Source organism: Triturus cristatus, chromosome 8, assembly GCF_964204655.1.
Source record: "Triturus cristatus chromosome 8, aTriCri1.1, whole genome shotgun sequence".
In the NCBI taxonomy this organism is placed as follows: domain Eukaryota; kingdom Metazoa; phylum Chordata; class Amphibia; order Caudata; family Salamandridae; genus Triturus; species Triturus cristatus.
Window position 1 is genome coordinate 1,133,569,164 of NC_140591.1, and position 14,385 is coordinate 1,133,583,548.

The window sequence follows — 14,385 nt, forward strand, 5'->3', positions numbered from 1 at the left end:
TTTGCTCACCAGCAGGGCAGCTGCCCTCCCCCTACACGCCCCACCGGCTGCATCTACCTCATGAACCCAGCCGACAATGAGGGTACTCACCAGGCCGCACTCGATCTTTCTTCTCCTCGATACTGCGATCCCGGGCTCGTGGGCAGGGCCACTCTCCTTCTCATTTCTGGCTCCCGTAGGCTACGGCAACTTCTCCGTGGGCCCTTTGACTCTGCTGGCACAGCCAATGTTCCACAGGAGCGATCCCCAGGTCAGTCATTCCGTCGCCTATCTGCTTTCCCGGCCAGGACTAGGCCATGTCCCCGGACTCCCCAAGCCGGGCTGTCGCTACCGGCCCACCCCACACGAGCAATGCAAGCCCACCCTTTTCCTGATGGTGTTGGCTCACCGGTGACTGCCCTCCATCATGTCCTCGATTCGGTCGGGCCTCCTACAAGTGCACGGCCCGGTATGCTCCAGTCCCTTGTTGGAGTGAGGCGCAGGTCCTCAGCAATGTAAGGCACCCAAAGAAGGCTGCAGGCCCCAAGTCTTCACAGTTCCAAAAAACACAAATACAGGACTCAAACAGGTCCCTTGCTACGTTGCATTATTGCCCCACTTTTGTATAACCTAGGATCACTCTCTGGGAAAGGATTTTACAGTATTGCGGGGCCCCCTGAGACCCGGTCAGGAGAGAGCTCGGTAGAGTGCTCGGCAGCTCATGTCTTCTCTGCCATGTTGCCAGGCCACGCCCCCACTGAAATAATTCTTTGGCACCACATGTTCCCATTTGTAACAATTGCAAGGTGACGTTACTTGGGGATCTCTTCTCAAGTACCACCCTAATGAATGCCCCGGACCCACATGGGCCAATAAAATAGGGCAGAAACATGTTGGCGTTTTTACCTTAGGGTCATAGGACCACAATATCCTATTGCCCCTTCCCATGGTTGTTGACCTTCCCCACTCACCCCACTGATAAAGGGATACCTGGGAGTGAGTTAGGGATTTTCATTACATGTAAAAAAAAAAAAAACAATAACATCACGTTTTCTCCAAAGTGCTTCCTGGAACATGGTTGAGCCCACCCTGACCTTTAGAAGTTGGGGTGAACCCAATGATGAAGCATGCCACTATTAGAGTGGGTGAGGGTTATATATAAAATGAGGTTTCTCCTCTTCCCACCTATGAGTGCTGTGGAAGTATATGTTTTACTTTCCTCTTTCCCCTTGATCAGTAACTCCCGGTAGAGAGGATACTTTTTTGGGAGTTAGAAATACAGTGATCCTACAACCAATATTCAGACAAACGCTGATGGTACCATTTCCTTTGAAACATAAGGAGGCAGAAGTTCGTTTCATGACAGTCTGGGGACTTACAGTATTATCTACCCAAGTGTAACGCAAGATATTTTTGTCCCAGGTAGGTGTACATTTCCTTATTGCATCCTGGCTGACATCAGTGACATTCCATAAAGACATGGCCCTATAGGAAAATGCAATATTGGGATGCCACTGATTGTGGCCAAAGACTGACCCTATTACTTTAGACCCTGGCCTTCAAACACAATAGTTGCTACACTCAGTTAGTGGGCATGTTACTCCTAGAATGCCTAGATCTAGGACCATCTGGGTCTAATCTACAGTGGTGGGGCGTCCTATCTTTCTCATACATGATAGTTCTTTTCTGATGTCCTGCCTATCTGTGAGAATGTATATTATTTCTGGTAAAGCGTCATATTTTGTGGCATTATCTAGGAAGTGTGCTACTTTGGCACGTGTTAACTACATTTGGGCCTTAATTCTATACAAGTACAGATGTAATAAATATTGAGCTATTTCTGGGGGTACCTATTTCGTGGAGTGCAGTCAATCTGAACCAGTAGCATGAGGAATTAGGGAGCACAAGAAGCACAACTCATTTGTGGTCTCTGCACTTATTTCTGACATGTGCTGATACCATGTTATCTGACAACTTAGCATGGGCATTATGGGTCACATTGTTACAAGAGAGCTCTCTCCAGACGTGGAAGACATTCAAATTTTAGGGTACTTTGCTAACAAAGAGAAGAAAGGATACAATTGAGAGACAAAAAAGAAGCATAAAAACAAAAATACATATCTTTTGCGCTGTCCTTTGAAAAAATAGTCCAAACGCATAGTTGTAGGGGGGTGCTTTCATTACAACAATCTTCGTCCTCCCTCTTGTTCCATTTGCATTGTTCATTATTTTTGGTAAGAAGCTGGGTTGAGACGCTCATGGCTGTGATGAATTCAGGATTTCCTGCCTTCCACTTTGAGAGCTGTTGGTGTGACCATGGTGACTGTATATGGGCCCTAAAAACTATTCTCCCTCCGTTTTCGGACCCAATTGCATACAAACACTTTATCTCCTACTTGCACTGCTCAGAGGTTGACCTTGGCATTGGTGCATTCTTCTTTTTCCTTGGTTACCTGTTTGGAGATGGACCTTGCACACTTCATCAGTTCACACAAACCCATATGTATTTTATCATTCAGTGATTGTGACAAACTTTCTCCCCGAATTTTACTTCTAGTGGCAAGGACCTGAACATTGATAGACCTTCCTGTCACTATTTAATGGGGTGTTAAATGATGGTCTGAACTTGGTGTATTCCTCAGGGAGATCAGTGCTATTGTCAAGCAGTAAAACCATTTTTCGTTTAAAGTAGCACATAAGTGGCTGATCTTGCTCTTCAAGAGGCCATTCATGCACTCAACAATATCAATACTTTGGGAATAGTACACGGAGGACAATTCAGGCCTCATTACAAGTTTGGCTGTGTGGGAGTGGGGCGGTACACCACAGCCTGCTTCCACAACACCAAACCTGATTACCACCTGCCCACCAGATTAAGAGTGAAATCGTGGTCTGGCAGGTGGGCTGCATGGCGGTCCAGCAGCAGTGTGGTTAAAAGACTCAAATGTGAACCTTAATGCTGCACTGCCGAGGGACCGCCACAGCGCATTCCGGCACGGCTTGGACTGTGAAGTCCATGCCATGCTGGAACTGGGGCGCATGCACACAGGGGTCACATATTGTGCTCCCCTGCATGCACCAACATGCATGGGGCAAAGGGGGCCCTGTAGGGTCTCCTTTGTTTACTGACCGCCAGCAGTTTCATGGAGTAAGAACCTTTATGAGACCGCTGGCGATCAGGAAACTCGTACTATGCATGGTAGTGATGCAGTGGCACCGCCAGCATATTGTGAGTCCCTGACCACCTTGCCACTGACAGGCGGCGGTTGCGGCGGTCCAGTAGTGGTCCGATCGCCAAAGTTGTAATACAGCGGACAAACCACCGGTGTGGCTGTAGCCGGACCACCACCACTGCGCCACCGTGAGTTTGGTGATCCATGGACCGACAAACTCATAAAAAGGTCCTTTGTTCTTTATCCCTAACAGTGTTGTAATATGTTCAAATATTGTATTGGAAAAATGAGTGCCATTGTCGGATCTTATCCCTTCTGGGATTCCCCATTGTGGAATGACTTCCTGAACTAGGAATGTGGCTGCCAACTTGGCATCACTATGGATGCATGGAACTGTTTCGCTCCATCAGGAAAATGGGCAGACCATCAAGATAAGGTGCCTGTAGTTACTGCACCTATCAATAATATCCACAGAGACCAGATGAAGGGCTTTAAAGGGACCTTGTGGTCAGGGAATGGTGAAATATATCACTTTTAGAGTGGATTAGACAAATCATACAGCTGTGCAGATACATGGTAATTATGTCATGCTAATTGGGGACAAACCAGTCTTGTTCTATTTGTGTTGCCAAATAGTCCCCGAAGGTGTGGGCTGGCAAATGGATCTGATCCAGGGCTATTGTGAGCAAAGCCTGTGGCATTACAGTGTATCAGAGAAACCGTGCTGTTGAGCCATGACTACTGCTGCGCCTGTGTGTCTAATTGCTGTCTCCTGGTCAATCGCGGAGGAACTGTCAACAAAGCAAACAATGCTACCGGGTATAGGGTCCACTGTGGCTTGAATGCATTCATTGGGACTATATGTTGCAGAGCTGTGCGCATTCTACTCAGCGTCTAATATTGAGTGGGCAAAGAATGTTGCAGGGTTCACCGTATGACAATTTGCAAGCTTCAAAGATGGTAGTGCCAGTATCACCTCGTATCCGGACACTCTCTGAGTAGTCAGATTGATTTTCCCCTTTTGAATTATCGCAAATACTGAATGTTCTGCATAGAGAGTCAAGGGTGCTCCCATGACTATGGGGGTGCTCTTCTGCACTGCGAAGGCTGCAGTTGCCAGAGCCTGCTCACATGGATGGTGTCCATTTATGACTGAGTCCAGCAGCCCACTGAAGTATGCGATCAGTTTGTGCCCTGGCGGATACTTCTGCGTGCGGACAGCTGTCATCACCTGACTGTTGCAATGGCAGAATAAATAAAACTCCTTGGTGTAATCCGGAGTTCCCAAGGCTGGAGTATTTGTTATTTCACTTTTCAGTTTCTGAAAAGTCTCTTTCATCTCTAGTGTCTATGTTATCTGTCCTCTCTGTCTCTTGCCTGTTTGCTAGAAGTTAACAAGGGGGCTATTAGAGTGCTATAGTCAAACACCCACTGTCTCACATAATTACAGAGACACAGAAACTTCTGCATTCCTTTGACAGTTTCTGGTTCTGTCATTTGGCGGATAAGGGGTGCGCCCTTTCAGGTGTTATACGCCTACCAGATGCTGAGAGCAGTTGTCCTAAATATCGGACTCCCTCCAGACAGAACTGAATCTTCTGTCTCTCTACCTTGTATCCTCTGTGGGCAAGAGTGGTTAGAAGTAGAAGAGATGTAGAGTCTCTTCTGCACTGTTGCTCAGCTGGAATACAAATGAATATGTCATAGACATATTGCAACAGAGTACTGTCACATTGAAAATAAGACACGTCATCGTTTATCACTCAGTTGAACATGCTGAGTGACTTGCAATACCTTTGGGGTAAACGAGATTACAAGTACTGAATCCCTCAATATGAGAACGCTGTCAGAAAGTGTGAGTGAAGAGGAATGCTGAAGCAGGCATTCTTTAAATCAATAGCTTGGCATCCTAGGAATATTTGTCAAGATGATGGAGGGGTCAGGGAAAATTGGGAATTCTGGTACCACTATGTTATTCAGAGGGCGCAGGTCTTGAATCATGCGCCAAGTATTACCCTTAGCTTTCTTGACTGGGTAATTCGTGGTGTTGAAAGGATACACTCCAGGGTAAATCACTTCCTGCTTCAGCAACACTTGTAGAGTAGGGGTGATGTGCTCATCTGCTTCCTTGAACAGGGTATATTGCTTCACTCTGGGTAAGAGGGCACCTTCCTTCAATGTAACCCAGAAAGGTGCAACAGTGTGGATGAGACCAACATCGTGAGGAACCTTAGTCCACAAGGTGTCTTGTATTTGGGACAGATCTGCTTCCTCTACTGAATCAAACATTCTGCTTAGTGACTTCTATCAGTGATCTCAGTGGTATGTCCTCTTGAAAAACCACAACTGTTTACTTGGGGTCATCATCAAACAGTTGTTCATCCAGTATCTACCTAACCTTTATTCCTGGCTCAAGGAAGATGGTCATATGCCCACAAAAAAATATTATAGTTGCTGGCCATTAGAGCGCCATAGGTTGGTGTTGATTCCAAAGTTTCTATCTGCAATATCAACTCAGCATTTGATGGCTCAGAGTTCTGTCCTCTTTGTTTTACAAGGTATTCTTTGAGCAATTGAACCTCCTTTCCCAGTAATTCTGGTGTCTCTGCTATGATGGTGTTTACCGCTGTAGTAAATGCCTCCATATCAGTGGATCATGCTCTAATTTTGTCTCTGGTGGAGGAATCTGCTGTTAGAGCCATGATTTTGGAAGGTGGGACTTCAGGTGTGGAACAAATCATGGTACCATCTGGTTCAAAATGAATGGTCATATTTTATTTGGCCATCAATTCTCTTCCTAACAAATTAGCTGGGGCAGCTGGAAAGAACAGTAGACAGTCATCAATGTGTCTCCCTCCTACTTCCATCTCCACTGGTTTGGTAAAAGGAGCACTTATAACTTCCACAGAGACTTCCTGTGTGTCCATTGATCTGTTGGAAATCGGAAGGCTTCCCTTGCTAATACTTGATTTGGTTGCTCCTGTATCTATGAGGAATGCAAACCTTTTGTCATTGACAGCTACCGTTACAGGGGTTCGTCATCTGGCCTGTGCATTACTGACAAGACTAGACACATAGAAATACTCTGCAGGGACCCTCCCACAGGATTTGCATGGGAAGGATATTCTCCACTCATATCTACACCTCCTTGTCTACTTTGGAGTGGAGTCCCTGTGGGGGGTGCTTGGTAGTTCTGCTGAGGCAGTCCCTGCTCCGCTTGAGGCATTGCTGGGGTGTGAACATTTTGCAAGGGTGTCTGGGGCACATATATTAATTGTTGATTTTGATGTGGCTGTACTGTCATTTTACCTGGTTTACTATAAATTACCATTCTTCGATTTTGCTGATCCCATCTTTGTGTTACTGTCTTTAATCAAATGCATGAATAAATACATGAATATAAAATGTAGGATAAAAGTGCTCGTACTCCTACAAAGCCTATCTAGATGTACCTAAGTGTACCTAGCATGTGAGTAGGTACGAAGCCAAGAATCCCTCTAGGATTTAGTTGAACCCCATTACCTTAAGTGTGAGAATGTAGGAGCCCGTGCTGGTCTCGAGTTGGACAGCCCTCTAGGGATGTTCAGACCACTGTCAGCTGGAGCGTCTGCATGCATTAGCCTCAGCGTCTCTGGTCAGTGTGTCGGCTGGAAGTCTCAGTTACCTCTGCCTAATTCTAGCAAAATGTGCTGTATTCATGCAGAAAGTATCTAGGGCTTCTTTGTCCCTTGTGTTAGCCATTGTTGGATGTGAGGATGACGTATGGGAGGAACCGTGTACGTAGATATGGTGGGGTAGGTGGTGTAGCCCCTGCCTGGTTTCCAAAAACCCTTATGAATATTCATTCCTACTGTGTGAGTCTATTGATGAAGTTATAGGACTCTATTGTTTAGGAGAAACAGACTTAGACCAATTCATTGTAAACCCAGAGTACCTGCGGAAGGTCACAAAGATATTCAGAATCCTGGCCAAGGAGGATCTGGGAGATGACACATATAGCAGGATACCATCTGGGTATAATGATCTCCTGTCTTCCCAGTCATTCATCCATCAGAAGTTTTCGAATCAATGGATCCCACCGAATCCATACTGCCAGAGGCTCCAATGTCAAGGCGATAATGAGGGAGACAGTGGGCATCCCTGACTTGTTCCCCGCTGCAGGGGGAAGACTCAAGACAGCTCTCCATTCACCGCCACTTGCGCTAGGGGCTCCGTATATAAGAGGCGAAGCTAGGCTACAAATCGCAGCCCACGCGTTTTAGCACCACAAAGAGATATGCCCACTCAATGGTGTCAAAAGCCATGCACGCATCTAAGGATAATAATTAATGCGTCTTCTTGAATCCTATGAGTTTTTCCTAGTATACCATGAAGGCATCTTAAATTCAGAGCTGTGCTATGCCCTGGCATAAAGCCAGATTGGTCTGGGTGGACAATGCCCAATATTATCGGGAGAAGGCGTAGAGCTAGTATTTTCTGTTCCACATTAAGTGACGAAATGGGCCGATAGGAAGTGCATTGTTCTACTGGCTTCCCATCTTTATGAATAAAACCTATGGCTGCAATAGTTGAAGTGCCATCAAGGGAATTGTAAGCTTGTAGAGTTCTACTGGGATACCATTGGGCCCCCATGCTTTGCCCGAGTTAAGAACTCTGACCACCTGGGTCACCTCATGTTCTGTGAGGTCACTCTCCAGTAGTTTTGTATCTTCTGGGGTCATGGACAGGAGTGGAATATCTGATGAGAATTCTCCTGAGTCCTGTTCCGAATATGTAGACTCTGAGGAGTAGATTTGGGTATAGTAATCTGTGAAGACCGCTGCTATTGTGTGGGGCTATTGAAGGAGGTCCCCCTCTCTTGAACATAAATTCACGACCCAAAGTTTTGCTTTTTCTCGTTGGTCGAGCCATGCAAGATGTTTCCCCGTTTTATCACCTCGCTCGTATACTCTGTGGAGCGTTGCTGTAGTAGCGGTTTGGGCCACCATTGTCAATAATTCATTATGTTCTCTTTGTCTCAGTTAATATATGTATGGTATTCTCATTGTCATTTGCATCTAATTGGATTTCCAGGTCTAATATCTCATGTTCAAGTCCCGCGACTTGTGCTTTCTTGTTCCTTCTGTGACCTGTTATTAAAGAGAGGGCCAGGGCCCTGACAACTGTTTTATATGCCTCCCAGAGAGATACGGATGATGTAACTGAGTGTATATTCTCTTGAAAGTAGTGTTTAGGTGCATCAACAAGTCCTTTTCTCATGGCTGGCACTTTAAGATTAAAGGGATTGCTAGAGATCAGTCCAGTGTATCGTGGGTTGCCCGCCCTATAGCGTGCCCAAAGTGGGGAGTGATCAGAGATACCTCTTGCCAGGTGTCTCAGCTCTGTATATTTTGGAAGAAGTTGCGCCAGAAATAGTATGGAGTCAATTCTTGAGGGACTTCCATGCGCTCCAGAGTGGAACGTGTACTCCTGTGAATTTGGATTTAGGGCTGTCCATCTATCTAGTAGGTCCAGCGCTGAGAGGAACTCTGCAAGATGGGTCTGGGAGGGACATGGGATCCTAGGGGGCCACCTATCCAGATGGTCACATAGTGCCATATTAAAATCCCCTCCCATCATTAGGCGGCTCATCAGGAGTGTAAGTACAAGGGTTCCTTGGTCGGCCAACGTTTAGTTTTTAAAGTCGGGGAACATAGACCAACATAATATTGATTATTTCTTCTACCCATGTCCCGGAAAGAGCTGCATATCTACCCAGTCTATCATTCCACACCTTTTCAACTATAAGGGGAAATCGTTTTCACATAAGGATCCTAGTGCCCCTTGAAGCTGATGCATTTACTGCTTGCACTCACATCTCATAGCCATAACTATCTAGAGCTTTGCATTTATTGTCCATTAAATGGGTTTCCTGCAGTAGTTCAATGTCAGGGGAGTATTTCTTTTGAAAGTGAAGAACTATTTTGCGTTTAATCTTGTCCCCCAACATGTTTACATTCCAGGTCATTATTCGGATCTCGGGGAGAGAGTGCCCAGTCATTGGGGGATAGAAGAGCACATGCTGCGATTTTTGGTATCAGTCATATAGGGCTCCACTCCCTATAGGTCCGTGTAATAAAAGCGATGAAGATCATGATGAGAGAGGTGTACGGGTGTGCGATTACTGCCTGAGTGTGAAAGCATAGAGAAAAACCTTTCAAATAAATAAATAACATTAGAAAGTAACCAACTTTGTCCCACCTTACACTTAATAAATCTATCCCCCACCCCGCATCCCTGCCTGACATACCCTCAACTGCCCGCCCCCAACTCAGCCGAATGCCTGTCGACCCCACCTAATTTAACAAACAAGGGGAGTGTAGCTTCCACTCAACTCTTCCTCCCTCCCTCCCTCCCTTTGAAAAAAGGGGGCCCAAACTTTTATTAATTATAAATTTGGTAAGCGACCTGAGTAGGGGTGAATCTTTAGGTCTATATTGACCTCAGCCTCCGATAATATGCTCTGTTTAAGAGAGTGTGTTAGTGTACACATTTTGCTGTGATGTGACAATGCCAGGGTCCATCCCAGAAAGGTTGTGGCACTCCGTCTCCAGGGTTTCTATAGCAAGTTCCAAGAAGGTGAGATGACCCTTTCCATCCTCTCCCATCAGTTTCAATAATAACATTTTAGAGATGGCGATGCAACCCATGGGCGAGAGAAGTAGCTCTGTCCAAAACAGTAGGGAGGATCTAGCTCTGGTCAGTGCCCTACCCAGGTTCCCGTCTAACAAATCTGTGGGCGAGTGGCACACCTGGACCCCTGAATACTTAAAAGAATCATAAGACCAGGGATGGAAAGCAACGTGACTGGGAGTACCCCTCTTTGGTCAGGAGTTAAGTATGTCATTGGGAACAGAAGCGACTTGTCCCAATTAACCTTCAGCCCTGATACCCTTCAAGATTGCTCCAAAAGCAACATCAGCTCTGGTAGGTCTGCTTCACTGCTGCATAGGTATATCTAATATACAATAGGGCAACCCAATAATCCCCTTGGGACTGGGTATAATCAATCACAAAATACAAATGTCCCTAGAGGAATCATTCAAGTATTATTTCTTATTTCAAAACATGTCACAAAAGTGAACATAATTTCTCACAGTCAGGGAATTTCTCAAAACACAATGTTATACAAATGGTTACTTTAATCCAGTTTTAAAAAAAAGATTTATATATAAAATTCAACATGTACGGTAACTACACTAAACCTACGGCGTGGAATACATTGTTAAAGTACAACAGCCATCATCCACGCAATTTGCAGTTTTTGCGTATTAAACACAGCTGTACCAAAAGGGAAGATTATTTTAAAGAAGCCAAAGTGTTGCAATCCAAGTTGGTGATGAGGAGTTATCCGTAGAGACTAGTGAAGCATGCAATGAAACGCGCATGGTATGATGACCGACAGGTGCTACTTTACAAAGATGATGAAAAAATACACCTAGACAATCAACATGACTTAATCACTTGTGTTACTACATTTGGAACCAAGTCGAATATAATCAAAAAGGTTATTTAAAATAACTGGCATCTTATTCAGAAAGTGGAACCACATTATAAACAACCACGTCTTGCTTTTAAAAGGGCCAGAAATTTGAGAGGTCATCTGGTTAGAGCTTACAATGAACCAACCCCAGCCACAATACAAATCATGTGGGGTTTAATGCCGGTAATGGGACATCACCCTTGCGGGAATTGTGCAGCTTGCGCAACCACAAGGGTGACAAAAACATGTATCTTAAATGGAAAGGAATGGAAACTACGACAACATTCAAATTGTTTAACAAAGAATGTCATTTATTGCATACAATGTCCGTGTTCTCTATTTTATATTGGAAAGACTACACAAGAGGTTAAGAAGCGCATTAGGCAGCATCAGTCAAGAATACGCTGTAATGGAACAACTGCACCATTGGTTGAGCATTATTTAAAAAAGTCACATACTCCATCTGATATGAAATGGTTTGTGCTAGAGACTGTAAAAAGTTCAAAGAGACGACATAACGTCAATCGGTTGCTCACACTCAAAGAGAACAGATGGATTTGGGCATATAAAACTGTCGAAAAGGGATTGAATTCTTTTATTGAATGGCACACACTAGAAACTTTGTAGTTTACTTTGGCATTACATGTCTATAGAATGAAACAGTACACAGGGACAGGATAGATGGTGGAGCATTATAACTCAAGTGTTTTATACGCTTTGGGTAGAATTACACTTTTGGTCTAATCTAGAATATTGGAGTTTCTTTTGTGACTTTTTTTTCCTAAGGGGCTAGAATGAGGACATACAGGTATTCCAAGCCCGTGCTACTTTGAATTCTATTATACACACATAAGATGGTCGACGCTAAGGGTGACTTTCTAACTTAGTGAAATAGGTCTTCTGGACTGGGGTTGAAACAGATATGAGATTCTTTAATGGAATGGAATATACATTTTGTGTGGTCCCTTTGTGATGGAATATATTATTTCACGAGAGCACCAAATTAGATCAGTTTTTGCAGATTCAATAACCCTTTTAGAGTTGGAGCATAGGCATTGGTGAATCCATATACATATATATAAATTTGGAGGATTGTTAATACATATGAAAAGAATATATAAAGAGTTTTTAATGATTGTTGATGTAAGACGTTATTCGTATTTTGATCGTTCAAAAACAGAAGAATACATTGCATTTTCATGAGGGTACTCATTTAATATGGCCACCATGGATACGACGTCTCAGACGTCATCTTAGCGCTAAGGGTTATAGGTCGTTCTGACGTTGCCACCGTACTCGGTCCTTTGAGTCGGGTAGAAAACTGAGCAACGCCAGTTTTAAACTAAGTAAGTCCATGCGATTTTGAAATAGAATTGTTCTTGTTTGTCTGCAAAGGTCTAATTAGGTCTGAACTGACGATGACTTTTTATTTTTAGGCCCCACTTGATTTATTCGTACGGCTTACTCGTGAGTATTATGCTTTGTGCCACAATAGTAGGTGGATTAAATATGGTGAGAACTGGGCTGATATTGATAGTGATGCATTTGTATTATCATTATTTTTCTTCAGATTCAGAGATTTACTGAAAGGTAAGAAGGAGTTTCCTGAGAAGTCTGTAAGTGTTTAGGTTAGTTTTAATTTGGTTGTGGGAACAGCGTTTACAAGTGTTCACTGATAGTGATGTTGTTTAGAAGGATTCCTTTCAATACCTGAATATCGATATGTGAATTTAGGTTTTGGTGGCACTGACGGGTGTGACACTTAGAACTAAATAGCATGCACATTGGTGTGCGGTGGCACTTTATTGATTCATCGAGTTATGGCACTTGCTATTGGTTTTAAGCACACACTATAGATGACCAGTCCTGGTGTTTTCTGAGTGTTGAGCAGACGATACCTTTGAACTCAGGGTTTCCTCCATACATGTGTTTTTTATTATTTTTCTATTACATTAGATTGATTGTGCAACTTTACCGTCCCGAAGATGGTCTCGGGGATCTTCTAGACCGTTAGAGAGACCGAAACGTCGACGCTCTTGCACCTTTTTGTTTGTATTTATGTTCTTAACAGGCATAATGAAAGCAATATGAAAGAATCTGTTTAACTCTGACATATGGTGTTTCTCATCCATATGCATATAAAAGCAAAAGGTGTTGGATTACTACTGTGAAACAAATAGATAATATCAGCAGTACTTTAGTTGCCGTACATGTTGAATTGAATATATATATATTTTTTTAAACTGGATTAAAGTAACCATTTGTATAACATTGTGTTTTGGAGATTCCCTAACTGTGAGAAATTATGTTCACATTTGTGACGCGTAGGTATATCAGCGCATTGTCTGCGTATAATGAGACTACATGCCATTGGTCGTATGCTCTTATTCCCAAGTCCAATGCTCACCAGCGTAACGCACATGCGAGTGGCTCCATTGCCAATGCAAATATGATTGGTAAGAGGGGGCCTACTTGATGGGTGCCCCCTCAATTTTAAACGGTTCGGATATGAAGGCACCAGCCCGTACTCTTTCAGTAGGAGCACTATAGAATAAGGTTTGATATGAATATAGCTGGGTCTGAACTGGGGTGGCAAAGTGAGCTGAAGAACGACGATGATGGATTCAACCCAGATCTGTGACTGGGGATGAGTGTCTGAAAAGTTTCACTCCTCCGTCCATCATCTCCTTGTGTTTGCTTTGTTTGCCCTAAGTTGGCAGGGTATGCCCAGACGTGAGTCCCTTGCTCATTTTGCCTCTGGATTCATGCTAGCCTGGCTGATATGGGGTGTTACCCCCAAAACTGATCCCAGGATGCTTATTTCTGGTCCAGGGCAGACCTGGCTTTGCTGTTCGGGCTAGACTATTGCCATAAGGAACAGTTTCAAGACTGATTTGCATATAGCTGGGTCTGAACTGGAGTGGCAAAGTGAGCTAAAGAACGATGATGGATTCAACCCAGATCTGTGATTGGAGCTGAATGTCTGAAAAGTTTCACTCCTCCGTCCATCATCTCCTTGTGTTTGCTTTGTTCATCCTAAGTTGGCAGGGAAATGCCCAGACGTGGGTCCCTTGCTCACTTTGCCACTGGATTCAAGCTAGCCTGGCTGATAAAGGGTGTTACCCCGAAACCGGTCCCCAGATGCTTGTTTCCGGTCCAGGGAAAACCTGGCTTGGCAGTTCGGGCTGGACTGTTCCCATAAGGAACAGGGTCAAGACTGATTTACATATAGCTGGGTCTGAACTGGGAACTGGGGTGGCGAAGTGAGATAAGGAACGATAATGGATTCAACCCAGATCTGTGACTGGGGATGAGTGTCTGAAAAGTTTCACTGCTCGTTCATCATCTCCTTGTGTTTGCTTTGTTCACCCTAAGTTGGCAGGGTATGCCCAGACGTAGGTCCCTTGCTCACTTTGCCACTGGATTCAAGCTAGCCTGGCTGATGAGTGGTGTTACCCCGAAACCGGTCCCAGGATGCTTGTTTCTGGTTGTGCAAGTGTCGAGGGCAAAGGGTCTGTGGCTTTCATCATATCTAGAGATACTATCCAACATTGTGCTTCACTTGTTTTTGCCCAATCCATCAGCATGACTAGCCTACGCAAATTCAAAAAAGGGTTCCTATTTGGTATGAAGCCATTTTGGTCAGAATGCACTAGCAATTGGGACATCTCTATTAGTCTATTTGCTAATATTTTCTCCAGGATCTTATAG